Genomic DNA, 13,963 nt, shown 5'->3' with positions numbered 1-13,963 from the left:
TAAAACTAAAAATCAACCTCTATTTGGGGACATTTACATTTTTTTTCCCCAAATGAAATAATACTCTATCAACATGAAATTTCCATCATGACATTTTTATGGAATGTATCTCTCATGAATCACTGCTATCATCTTAATTTTGTCATTGCACTGAAAAGAACATGCATTCTTTTTTCTCCTTACCTCAGGAACTCCTAAAAGTTTTAATCATACTTAAAAATAAAAATACAGTAGATAACATTATTTTTAAATTTCTCTGATATAATATGGAATAGATTCTTTATTTTGCATGAAACTATATAAGTAGCAAGAAGAAGCCAGGAGCAGTGGCTCACACCATTAATCCCAGTACTTTCAGAGACTAAGGCAGGAGGATAGCTTGAGGACAGGCTTTTGAGACCAGCCTTGGCAACAAAACAAATCCCTGTCTCTTCAATAATTAAAAAGAAAAATAAAATACCCAAGTGTAGTAGTGTGTACCAGTAGTCATAGCTACTCAGGAGGCTGAGGCAGGAAGATTCTCTTAGCCTAGGAACTGAAGGCTGCAGTGAATTATGGATTATGGCACTGAATTTCAGCCTGGATGACAGAGTGAGAACCTGTCTTTTAAAAAAATATAAGAGAGAGTGAGTGAATCAATTTTCACTTTCTTTGGATGTCTTCCATAAAACCAGAAAAATAAGAGAGATGTATGCCTCGTGGGAAAATTTCTGTTGGACTTTAATGAAGTTGATACATTTTAATATGTATTTAATTGGTTAGTACACTTAATGTTTTATACATAAAACTCCATGTTCTTGAATAGATTGTGGCAGAAGTGATAACAGTTAACATGCAGAACATTCTCATAGTTGCATATGCCTCAAGAAAGCATTCCCCCTGACAATAATAGACATTTATTAGAATATGTTTCAGACCACCAAGATTTGATTTTGAGCATTTGGAATACAAATTTGAATGTGGGGTGTGTGTGTGTGTGTGTGTGTGTGTGTGTGTGTGCATGCACATTTTAAACAGACAGAGCCAAATCAGTTTCATTGTTATAATGTAAAGGTACATATTTAAGGAGACTTTACAAGCACATCTTCTAGAAATATTGAGTCAATGCCACCTAAGTCAAAGCTAAAGTGTATTGGTTAAGTACCTACTTAACAAAAACAGCCCTTGGTGTTCCTGGGTTCTGCACCTGCAGATTTAACCAACTGTGGATCAAAAATACAGGATTTGTGGAATGCAGAACCCACAGATATAGAGGGCAGACTTTTTGTATTCATGAATTTTGCAGAGTCAACTGCAGAACTTGAGCATCTGTGGATTTTGTTATATGGGAAAGGTTCTGGAAACAATCCCCTATGGACATTAAGGGACAAGTATAATTAACTCTAGTCAGTGATTATGATAAGAACTTTGTACTTATTCATCAGATGATCTTGTTAAATGTGATATTTGTGTGTTTTTTTTCTTGATTGGTTGCTTTGTTAGATAATTCTGATTAAAGCAAATTTCTCAGTAATATTGATTTTTTTTCTAATACCTGGCCTAGTGATGTGAGGCCAGCCTCAATAAATATTGACAAAAAATCATTAGCTATATGTTAAATGTTTAGAAACAGTTAAATGCTCTTTTTGAAAAAAAAAATCAATGTATTTTTTAACCATAGAGAATGTGGTATAAAAATGCAATACAGGGGTGACATTAGCAATCTGGTGGAATAAGAGTTCTCCTATTCATATTCCCCCAACTTCAACAATAATTTGGCAACCATTTTTGGGAATATGCCTTTGTGGAAGCAATAGGATCCAAGTAAGTGATTGCAAGCTCTGGTAAACTTCCAAGACTGAGGACAGCTGTTTTGAGAAGGCATGCCTGTGCCTCTGTGGCAGGCTCACTGACAGTGCATTTGGCTACAGACCTGGAAATACCTCCATCCCCCTATGGACTCTGCTGCAGCCCCATTTGGCCTTAGTCCTGCCACTAGCACCATCCACCAACAGATACAAAAAGCCACATCTGTCCCTGCTTCAGGTAACAGGCCTGCTGACATTGGTCCTGACTATAGACTCTGAAGCAGTACATGACCAGCTCCTCTCAGCCGTGATCCAGGAGCAGTCCTGTCTGATGAATAATGCAACAGGAGTGACCCAGCAGGAGCCACACCTGTCTACAAATCTGGTAATAAGCCCATCTTCTGCAGATCCAACTGTGGATCCTGAAGCAGATGATCCTTGTCTCAATTCCAGCTTCACTGACCAAGGTGTCGGAGACAGTCCCATCTGCCTAGGGACCCCATGGGAGACATGCCTGCCTGAGCCCCCAGTAACAGGCCTACCAATCACAGATCCCAATCCCACTGTGGACCCAGCAAGAACTATGTGACCTAGCTTCAACTTCACTCAGCTGAAACAGAGGCAATCCCATTATCCTGGGGACTTAACAGGAGAAGGTATTTACCTGCTGAAAATAGTCCAGAAACACTGAAAGAGGTGTTTATCTCTTCAAATGCTCAGATACCAATGTAAGCCTACCTGATTGCAAAGTATCAGGCAAACACGGCAACACCTAAGGAAACTAACAAAGCTCTAGTAACTGACCCCAGAGAAATGATGATCTACAAATTATCTGACAACGAATTCAAAATAATCATCTTTAAGTGGCTCAAGATAACATAGATAATTTTTTAAAATCATAAAAATGGAGCATTAACACAATTAGAAGTTTCATAAGAAAAAAAAACCATAAAAATAACCAAACACAAACCTAGGAGCTGAAAAATACAGTGACAGAATTGAAAATTTCAATAGACAGCATAAATAGCAGACTCAGTCATGCAGAAGAATCAGCAAACTCAAAGATAGCTCATTTGAAATTAGCCAGTTAGAGGAACAAAAAGTAAAAAGGATGAAAAAGAGTGAAAAAGGCACACACAGCCTATGGTACATCACACAACAACAAACAAATGCATTATAAGAATTTCATAACAAGAAATGAGAGGAAAGGGAAGAAAGTTTGTTTAAATGGCTGAAAACTTCCCAAATCTTGACTGCAATATAGGACTACAGATTAATAAAGCTTAAAGGTCACCAATAAATGTCAACTAAAAGAATTTTCTGAGGCTTATTCTATTCAAATTGCCAAAAGTCAGACAAAAGGGAAATTGTGAAGGTAGCAAGAGAAAAGTGACGCATCACACACAAGAGAATTTTGATGAGATTGCCAATGGATTTCTTAACAGAAATCTTGCAAGCTAGGAGAGTATGGGTTGATATATTTAAAATGCTGAAAATATTTAAAATGCTGAAAAAAAACACCCCAAAAATCCAGGAATACTACACCTGGAGAAGTTTTCCTTCAGAAGGGGAGAGATAAAACATTCTCAAACAAACAAAAGCTGAGGGACTTCAACACCACCAGATCTGCCTTACAAGAAATGTTAAAAGGAATTCTTTATGTTCAAATGAAATGATATTAAGCAAAAATATGAAAACACACGAAGGAATAAAACTGGTAAAGGAAAATATATAGTCAAATTTAGAATATTCTAATACTTTAATGGTGGTATGCAAATAACTTTTGATTCTAGTATAAAAGATAAAGTATTGGAAATAACTATAATACAATATTTGTGAATGAATATATCATTTTATTGTGTATTCATTCACAAAAAATATAAAGTGTGATATCAATAGCACACAAGTGAGAGTATTGAAGTAGAAGTATAGAGATTTACATGTGATTAAATTTGGGATCAGCTTAAAATAGACTGTTATAAGATACACATTTAACCCTCCTGGTAACCATAGAGGAAAATACCTCTAGTAGATATACAAAACAGGATGTGAAAAGAACAAAGCATACCATTACAAAATGTTAATAAACTACAAATAAAGAGAACAAGAACATGATCTCAGTTTTTAATGGATGCATAGTTTTCTGTGATACATATTTACCACATTTTCTTTATCTAGTCTATCATTGTTGAGCATTTAGGTTGATTTCATGCCTTTGTTATTGTGAATAGTGCTGCAATGAACATATATGTGCATGTGTCTTTATAATAAATGATTTATATTCCTTTGAGTATATACCCAGTAACAGGATTGCTGTGTTGAGTGGCATTTCTGTCTCTAGATCTTTGAGGAAACATCGATGGAGCTAGAGGCCATCATCCCTTAGCAAACTAATGCAGGAACAGAAAACCAGATACCACTTGTTCTTACTTATAAGTGGGAGCTAAATGATGAGAACACTTGGACACATAGAGGGGAACAATGTACACTGGGGCCTACCAGAGAGGGTAGAGCGTTGGAGGAAGGAAAATATCAGGAAAAATAACTAGTGAATACTAGGCTTAAAATATGGCATCTGGACATGTACCCCAGAACTTAAAGTATAAAGAAAAAAGAAAAAAAAATCTGGCTGATGAAATAATCTGTACCGCAAACCCCCGTGACAAACATCTACCTATGTAATCTGCATATCCTACACATGTACCTCTGAACTTAAAATACAAGTTAAAAAAATAAAACCCGGTGTTATTCAAATGTCGAAAAAAGGTAGCAAGAGAAGAAGGAAACAAAGGACAGAGGAACCACATAACCTTCATAAAACAATGAACAAAATGGCAACACAAAATCCTAACTTACCAACAATTACTTTAAATATAAATAGGTTAAATTATCCAATCAAAAGCTACAATTCATGAACAAAATAATAAAGTTTGACAAAAATAGAAATAATTATAAAAATAAAAATCCTAGAGATAAAAATACAGTAAGTAAACTAAAAAAAAATTAATAGAAGACTTCAGTAGCAGGCTTCATGAAACGTATTAAAGAATCAGTGAGCTTCATAACATGGCATTGGAAATTATCCAGTCAAAGCAACAAAAGGAAAAAAAGAATGAAAAAGAATGAAGAAGGCCTATGGGAGTTACAGGAAACCATCAAGAGAACTAAACTTTCCATAGTAGGTATTTAGAAGAAGAGAGAGAATAGGCCAACAAAGCATTTTTAAGGAACTATTGAATGTAAATTTCTTACATCTTGGGAAAACATCCAGGTATAGGAAGTTGATATGGTTTGAATCTGTGTTCCTACCAAAATCTCATGATTAATTGTATTCTTCAATGTTGAGGTGGGAGCTGGTGGGAGATGATTGGATTATGGAGCATATGTCACGAATGGTTTAGCATCATTCCTCTTGTTACTGTTCTCATGATAGTGAGTGGTTTCTCATGAGGTCTGGTTATTTAAAAGTGTTTATCACCAACCCCTTACTGTGTCTTGCTCCTGCTCTGGTTGTGTAATGTGCCTGTTGCCTCTTCACCTTCCACCATGATTTTAAGTTTCTTGAAGCCTCCCCAGAAGCTGAGCAGGTCCAGCAGCGTGCTTCCTGTACAGCCTGCAGTAATGATAAATTCTTTTCTTTATACATTACCTAGTCTCACGTATTTCTTTGTAGCAATGCAAGAATGGTCTAATACAGAAGCTTAGAGCTCTGCAATCAAATTCAAACCAAAGAGGAGCTCACCAAGACATATCATAATTAAATCTTTAAAAATCATAGACAAATAATTCTGAAAGCAGCAAAAGACATATCACATACAAGTAAGTTCCAATACATCTGTCAGCAGATTTCTTAGCAAAAGCCCTGCAGGCAAGAAGAGAGTAGGATGACATATTCAAAGTACTGAGGGGAAATAATTGCCAAGTAAGAATATTATCTGGCAAAGCTGTACTTCAGAAATGAGAAACACAAAAACTTTTCTAGGCAAACAAAAGCTAAGAAAATTAATCACCACTAAGCCTTCTTAATAGGAGTTTCTAATGAAAATTCTTTAAGCTAATATGAAAGACTGGTAATTAACAACATAAAACACAAGAAAGTACAAAACTCAATCAAATTTGTAATACATAATCACATTCCAAGTACTCTGATATAGTAAGGGGTGTGTGTAAAGCAATTTTGTCTCTAATATGAGCGTTAAGACACAAAACTATTAACAACAACTGTAGGTACAATAAATTGTTGAGGAGTACAAACCACAAAAAAGTGTAAATTTTGACATTGATATCATAAAATATAGGGGATGAGTATAAATATAGAATTTTTGTATGCAATTAGAATTAAGATGACAACTTAAAACAGCCTAAGATATTTTATATAAGTTTAATGGTAACCACAAATTAAAAACCTACGGTAGTTTCACAAAATGGAAAGATTCAAAGCATACCACCACAGAAAATCACCAAACCAAAAATAAGTCAAAAGAGAATCTATAAAACAAACTTTAAAATGGCAATAGTAAATCTTTACCTATTAATTCCTTGAATGTAAATAGATTAAACTATCCAAATTAAAAGACAGAATGACTGGGTAAAAAATAAAAGAAGACTCAACTATATACTGCCTACAAGAGACTTATTTTGCTAGTAAGGATGTAAATAGACAAAGTGAAGAGATAAAAAAAGATATCCATGCTAACAGAAACCAAATGAAAGCAGGGGTAGCTATGTTTGTATCAGGCAAAATAGACTTTAAGTTACAAACTTTAAAAAGAGACAAAGATATAATAAAGGGGCCGATTTATCAAGAGAATATGCAAATTGTAAATATATATATCAGAGCACCTAAATATATAAGGCAATTATTAAATGAACTGAGGGAAAGAGAGACTGCGATGCAATAATATTATGTGACTTCAATATGCCACTTTCAACAATGGACAAATCATCTAGATAGAACATTAGTAAGGAAACATCGGACTTGCTTTATACTTTAGATCAAATGGATCTAACAGACATCTAAAGAACATGTAGTCTAACAAGATTAGAATGCACACTCTTTTCAAGGGCATATTAAACATGCTCCAAGATAGATCATATTTTAGGTAATAAAAGAGGTCTTAAATTTAAGAGAATTGAAATCATAACAAGTATCTTTTCTGCTCACAATGGTATAAAACTAGAAATAAAAGAACAAATTTCAGAAAATATTCAAATATGTGGAAATTAAACAACATTGTAATGAATAACCAATGGGTAATTGTTTATCAGTAGTCAAGAAGAAATAAAAAAGGAAGCAAAGAAATGCCTTGATACAAATGAAAATGAAAATAATTTATGAAAACAATGTATAAAAACTTGCGGGATGCCCCTAAAACAGTTCTTTTTTTGTTTGTTTCTGATCTGTTTAAGAGTTTTGGAATCTTTCTTGTTTTGTATTGCATTTTAGGTTTTGGGGTACATGTGAAGAACATGCAAGATTGTTGCATAGGTACATAGATGGCAGTGTGATTTGCTTCCTTCCTCCCCTTCACCTATATCTGGCATTTCTCCCCATGCTATCACTCCCGAACTCCCCATCCCCACTGTCTTTCCCCTATTTCCCTTCAACAGACCTCAGAGTGCAGTGCTCCCGTCCCTGTGTCCATGTGTTCTCATTGTTGAACACCCGCCTATGAGTGAGAACATGTGGTGTTTGATTTTCTGCTCTTGTGTCAGTTTGCTGAGAATGACGGTTTCCAGGTTCATCCATGTCCCTACAAAGGATACCAACTCATCATTTTTGATGGCTGCCTAATATTCCATGGTGTATATGTGCCACATTTTTCCTGCCCAGTCTATCATCGATGGGCATTTGGGTTGGTTCCAGGTCTTTGCTATTGTAAACAGTGCTGCAATGAGCATTCACGTGCATGTGTCCTTATAGTAGTACGATTTGTAATCCTTTGGATATATACCCAGTAATGGGATTACTGGGTCAAATGGAATTTCTATTTCTAGGTCCTTAAGGAATTGCCACACTGTCTTCCACAATGATTGAACTAATTTACACTCCCACCAACAGTGTAAAAGTGTTTGTATTTCTCCACATCCTCTCCAGCATCTGTTGTCTCCAGGTTTTTTAATGATCGCCATTCTAACTGACGTGGGATGGTATCTCAATGTAGTTTTGATTTGCATTTCTCTAATGACCAGTGATGATGAGCATTTTTTCATGTTTGTTGGCCTCATGTATGTCTTCTTTTGTAAAGCGTCTGTTCATATCCTTCGCCCACTTTTGAATGGGCTTGTTTGTTTCTTTTCTTGTAAATCTGCTTTAGTTCTTTGTAGATTCTGGATATCAGCCATTTGTCAAATGGGTAAACTGCAAACATTTTTTCCCATTCTGTTGGTTGCTGATTCACTCTAATGAATGTTTCTTTTGCTGTGCAGAAGCTGTGAAGGTTGATTAGGTCCCAATTGTCTGTTTTGTCTTTTGTTGCCAATGCTTTTGGTGTTTTAGCCATGAAGTCCTTGCCTATGCCTATGTCCTGAATGGTTTTGCCTAGATTTTCTTCTAGGGTTTTTATGGTGTTAGGTCTTATGTTTAAGTCTTTGATCCATCCGAAGTCAATTTTAGTGTAAGTTTTCAGGAAGGGGTCCAGTTTCTGCTTTCTGCACATGGCTAGCCAGTTTTCGCAACACCATTTATTTAACAGGGAATCCTTTCCCCATTGCTTGTTTTTGTCAGCTTTGTCAAATATCGGATGATTGTAGATATGTTGTGTTGCCTCCGAGGCCTCTGTTCTGTTCCATTGGTCTATATCTCTGTTTTGGTACCGGTACCATGCTGTTTTGATTACTGTAGGCTTGTAGTATAGTTTGAAGTCAGACAGTGTGATACCTCCCGCTTTGTTCTTTTTGCTTAAGATTGTCTTGGCTATGCAGGCTCTCTTTTGGTTCCATATGAAGTTTAAGGTGTTTTTTTCCAGTTCTGTGCAGAAGATCATTGGTAGCTTGATGGGGATAGTGTTGAATTTGTAAATTACTTTGGGCAGTATGGCCATTTTCACAATATTAATTATCTCTAACCATGAACATGCAATGTTTCTCCATCTGTTTGTGTCCTCTCTTATTTCGTTAAGCAGTGGCTTGTAGTTCTCCTTGAAGAGGTCCTTTACGTCCCTTGTTAGTTGTATTCCTAGGTATTTTATTCTCTTTGTAGCAATTGTGAATGGCAGTTCATTCTTGATTTGGCTCTCTGTTTGTCTGTTATTGGTGTATAGGAATGTTTGTGATTTTTGCACATTGATTTTGTATGCTGAGACTTTGCTGAAGTTGCTTATCAGTTTCAGGAGATTTTGGGCTGAGACCATGGTGTCTTCCAGATATACAATCATGTCATCTGCAAATAGAGACAATTTTACTTCCTCTTTTCCTATTCAAATACCCTTTGTTTCTTTTTCTTGCCTGATTCCTCTGGTTAGAACTTCCAGTACTACATTGAATAGGAGTGGTGAGAGAGGGCATCCTTGTCTAGTGCCAGATTTCAAAGGGAGTGCTTCCAGTTTTTGCCCATTCAGTATGATGTTGGCTGTTGGTTTGTCATAAAAAGCTTTTCTTATTTTTAGATACGTTCCGTCAATACCTAGATTACTGTGGGTTTTTAAGCATAAAGGGCTGTTGAATTCTGTCAAAGGCCTTCTCTGCATCAATTGAGATAATTATGTGGTTTTTGTCTTTGGTTCTGTTTATGTGGTGAATTACATTTACAGACTTGTGTATGTTGAACCAGCCTTGCATCCCTGGGACGAATCCTACTTGATCATGGTGGATAAGCTTTTTGATGTGCTGTTGCAGTCAGTTTACCAGTATTTTATTGAAGATTTTTGCATCTATGTTCATCATGGATATTGACCTGAAGTTTTCTTTTCTTGTTGAGTCTCTGCTGGGTTTTGGTATCAGGATGATGTTGGTCTCATAAAATGATTTGGGAAGCATTCCCTCTTTTTGGATTATTTGGAATAGTTTCAGAAGGAATGGACCAGCTCCTCTGTATGTCTGGTAGAATTCAGCTGTGAACCCATCTGGACCTGGGCTTTTTTCATGTGGTAGGCTCTTAATTGCTGCCTCAACTTGAGACCTTGTTATTGGTTTATTCAGGGTTTCGACTTCTTCCTGGTTTAGGCTTGTGAGGAGGCAGGTGTCCAGGAATTTATCCATTTCTTCCAGATTTACTAGTTTATGTGCATAGAGTTGTTTGTAATAATCTCTGATGATGGTTCGAATTTCTGTGGAATTTGTGGTGATATGCCCTTTATCGATTTTTATTGCACCTATTTTGTTATTCTTTCTTTTCTTTTCTATTAGTCTGCCTAGCAGTCTGTGTATTTTGTTTATCTTTTCAAAAAACCAGCTCCTGGATTTATTAATTATTTGAAAGGCTTTTTGTGTCTCTATCTACTTCAGTTTTGCTCTGATCTTACTTATTTCTTGTCTTCTGCTATGTTTTGAGTTTTTTTGATCTTGCTCCTCTAGCTCTTTCAATTTTGATGATAGGGTGTCAATTTTAGATCTCTCCTTGCTTCTCATGTGGGCACTTATTGCTATGTATTTTCCTCTAGAGACTGCTTTAAATGTATGCCAGAGATTCTGATATGCTGTGTCTTCGTTCTTGTTGGTTTCAAAAAACATCTTTATTTTTGCCTTCATTTCATTGTTTATCCAGTCAACATTCAAGAGCCAGTTGTTCAGTTTCCATGAGGCTATGTGGTTCTGAGTTAGTTTCTGAATTCTGAGTTCTAATTTGATTGCACTGTGGTATGAGAAACTGTTTGTTATGATTTCCATTCTTTTGCATTTGCTGAGGAGTGATTTACTTCCAATTATGTGGTCACTTTTAGAGTAGGTGTGATGGGTGCTGAGAAGAATGTATATTCTGTGGATTTGAGGTGGAGAGTTCTGTAAATGTCTATTAGGTATGCTTGTTCCAGGTCTGAGTTCAAGTCCTGGATATCCTTGTTAATTTTCTGTCTGGTTGATCTGTCTAAAATTGACAATGGAGTGTTAAAGTCTCCCCACTACTACTGTGTGGGAATCTAAGTCTCTTTGTAAGTCATTAAGAACTTGCTTTATTTATCTTGATATTCCTGTATAGGGTGCGTATATATTTAGAATCGTTAGCTTTCTTGTTGCATTGATCCTTTTACCATTATATAATGTCCTTCTTTGTCTCTTTTGATTTTTGTTGCTTTAAAGTCTATTTTATCAGAGATGAGAATTGCAACTCCTGCTTTTTTTTGCTCTCCACTTGCTTGGTAAATCTTCCTCCATCCCTTTATTTTGAGCCTTTGTGTATCCTTGCATGTGAGATGGGTTTCCTAGATACAGCACACCGATGGGTTTTGGCTTTTTATCCAATTCGCCAGTCTGTTTCTTTTGACTGGGGCATTTAGTCCATTTACATTTAGGGTTAATATTGTTATGTGTGAATTTGATACTACCATTTTGATGCTAGCAGGCTGTTTTGCCCATTAGTTGATGCAGATTCTTCATTGTGTTGATGCTCTTTACCATTTGATATGTTTTTGGAGTGGTTAGTATTTGTTGTTCCTTTCTATATGTAGATCCTCTTTCAGGAGCTCTTGTAAAGCAGGCTTGGTGGTGATGAAATCTCTGAGTACTTGCTTGTTCGCAAAGGATTTTATTTTTCCTTCATTTATGAAGCTTAGTTTGGCTGGATATGAAATTCTGGGTTGAAATTTCTTTTCTTAAAGATGTTGAATATTGGCCCCCGCTCTCTTCTGCCTTGTAAGGTTTCTGCTGAGACATCTGCTGTGAGTCTGATGGGCTTCCCTTTGTGGTTAACCTTACCTTTCTCTCTGGCTGCCCTTAGCATTTTCTCCTTCATTTCAACCTTGGTGAATCTGACAATTATGTGCCATGGGTTGCTCTTCTTGAGGAATATGTATGTGGTGTTCTCTGTATTTCCTAGACATGAATGTTGGCCTGCCTTGCTAGATTGGGGAAGTTTTCCTGTATAATTTCCTGAAGAGTATTTTCCAGCTTGGATTCATTCTCTTTGTCACATTCAGGTACACCTATCAAGCATAGAGTAGGTCTTTTCTTATAGTCCCACATTTCTTGGAGACTATTCATTCTTTTTTACCCTTTTTTCTCTAATCTTGCCTTCTTGTTTTATTTCATTGAGTTGATCTTCAACCTCTGATATCCTTTCTTCTGCTTGGTCAATTTGGCTGTTGAAACTTGCGCATGCTTCATGAAGTTCTCGTGTTGCGTTTTTCAGCTCCATCAATCCACTTATATTCTTCTCTAATTTGTCCATTCTCGTTAGCATTTCATCAAATCTTCTTTCAAGTTAAAATGTTCATGTTACACAAAGTGCTCTACAGATTCAATGCAATCCCTATCAAAATTACAATGATATTTTTCACAGATAGAGAATAAACAATTATTAAATTTTATGAAACCACATAAGACCCTGAAGAGCCAAAACAATCTTGAGCAAAAGGAACAAAGCCAAAGACGTTATACTCCCTGATTTCTTAATATATTATAAAGCTGTTGTAATCAAAATAGTATGACACTGGCATAAAAAACAGACATATTTGTCAATGGTGCAGCACAGAGAGCCTACAAATAAACTCACACATTTACATTCAAGTGATTTTTAACAAAGGTGCTAGGAACACTCAATGGGAAAAAGATAGTCTCTTTGGTAAGTAGTGTGAGAAAACTGTATATCCAACTGTAGAAGAATGAAATTGAATTATTATCTCACATTATATATAAAATACAACTGGCCAGATGCAGTGGCTCACACTTGTATTTCCAGCAAGTTGGAAGGCCAAGCTGGGAGGATCACTTGAAGCCAGGAGTTCAAAACCAGTCTGGATAACAAAGACAGACCCCCTGTCAATGAAATAAAGTAAATAATCAACTTAGAATGGACAGAAGACTTAAATATAATACCTGCAACTATAGAACTACTAGAACAAAATAGAAGAAAATGTCCATGACACTGGTCTAGGCATTGGTTATTTAATATGTGACCCCAGAAATATAGCCAACAAAAGCAAAAATAGATAAGTGGGATTACATTAAACTAAAAAGCTTTTACACAGTAAAAGAAGTAATTAACAAAGTGAAGAGATAGACAATTTACAGAGTGGAAAAACTTATTTTCAAATCATACATCCGATAAATTTATATCCAAAATACGTAAGAGGCTCAAACAACTTAATAGCAAGGAAACAAGTAACTCGATTAAAACATAGGCAAAGGACCTAAACAGACATTTCTCAAAAAAAAAAAAGATATATAAATGGCTGACAATATTTGAATAAATGCTCAATATCATTAATCACTAGGGAAATGCAAAATTAAAATAACAGTGAGGCGTCACTTTATATCAGTAGGCTATTATCAAAAATAAGAAAGATAACAAGTGTTGGTGAGGGTATAGAGAAAAGCAAACCCTGCGTACTGTTGGTGAGAATGTAAATTAGTGCAGTAATTATGGAAAAATGGTATGGAAGTTCCTCAAAAAACCAAAAATAGAATTTCCATATGATGCTGCAACCCCATTTCTGGGTACATATCCAAAGGAATTGAAATCAAAATGTTGAAGAGTTATCAACAGTCCCATATTCACGGCAATAGTGTTCATAACAACCATGATAAGGAGTCAGCTAAGTGTCCATCAGTGGATTAGTGGATACAGAAAATGTGATAAAGCTGGGCATGATGGCTCAGGCCTATAATCCTAGCACTTTGGGAGGCCCAGGTGGGTGGATTGCTTGAGCCCAGGAGTTCCAGACCAGCCTGGGCAACATGGTGAAACCATGTCTCTAAAAAATATACAAAATTATAAAAAATAAAAAATATAAAAAATTAGCCAGTGTGGTGGCACGCCCTTGTAGTCCCAGATGCTCATGAGACTGAGGAAGGATAATGGCTAGAGATCTGGAAGTGGAGGTTACAGTGAGTTGAGATCGTGCTACTGTACTCCAGCCTGAGGGACAGAGCAAGATCTTGTCTCAAAAAAAAAAAAAAAGAAAAAGAAAAAAAGAAAAAAAGAAAATTTGGCATATACACATAACAGCATACTATTCCATCTTAAAAAATAATAAAGGAAATTCTGTCATTTGCAGCAACATGAATGAACCTGGAGTCAAGAT

General features: G+C 36.0%; 1 protein-coding gene across 6 annotated transcripts in view; it reads left to right on the top strand.

Annotated features, from left to right (window-relative positions):
• SLC44A5 (solute carrier family 44 member 5) overlaps positions 1-13,963 on the top strand; it is a 401,632-nt gene that overhangs the window by 207,123 nt on the left and 180,546 nt on the right. The gene's annotated exons all lie outside the window — the stretch shown is intronic.

This window comes from Saimiri boliviensis, chromosome 11 (assembly GCF_048565385.1).
Source record: "Saimiri boliviensis isolate mSaiBol1 chromosome 11, mSaiBol1.pri, whole genome shotgun sequence".
In the NCBI taxonomy this organism is placed as follows: domain Eukaryota; kingdom Metazoa; phylum Chordata; class Mammalia; order Primates; family Cebidae; genus Saimiri; species Saimiri boliviensis.
The sequence above is the reverse complement of the archived record's forward strand: the minus strand, read 5'-3'. Positions and strand labels throughout refer to the sequence as shown.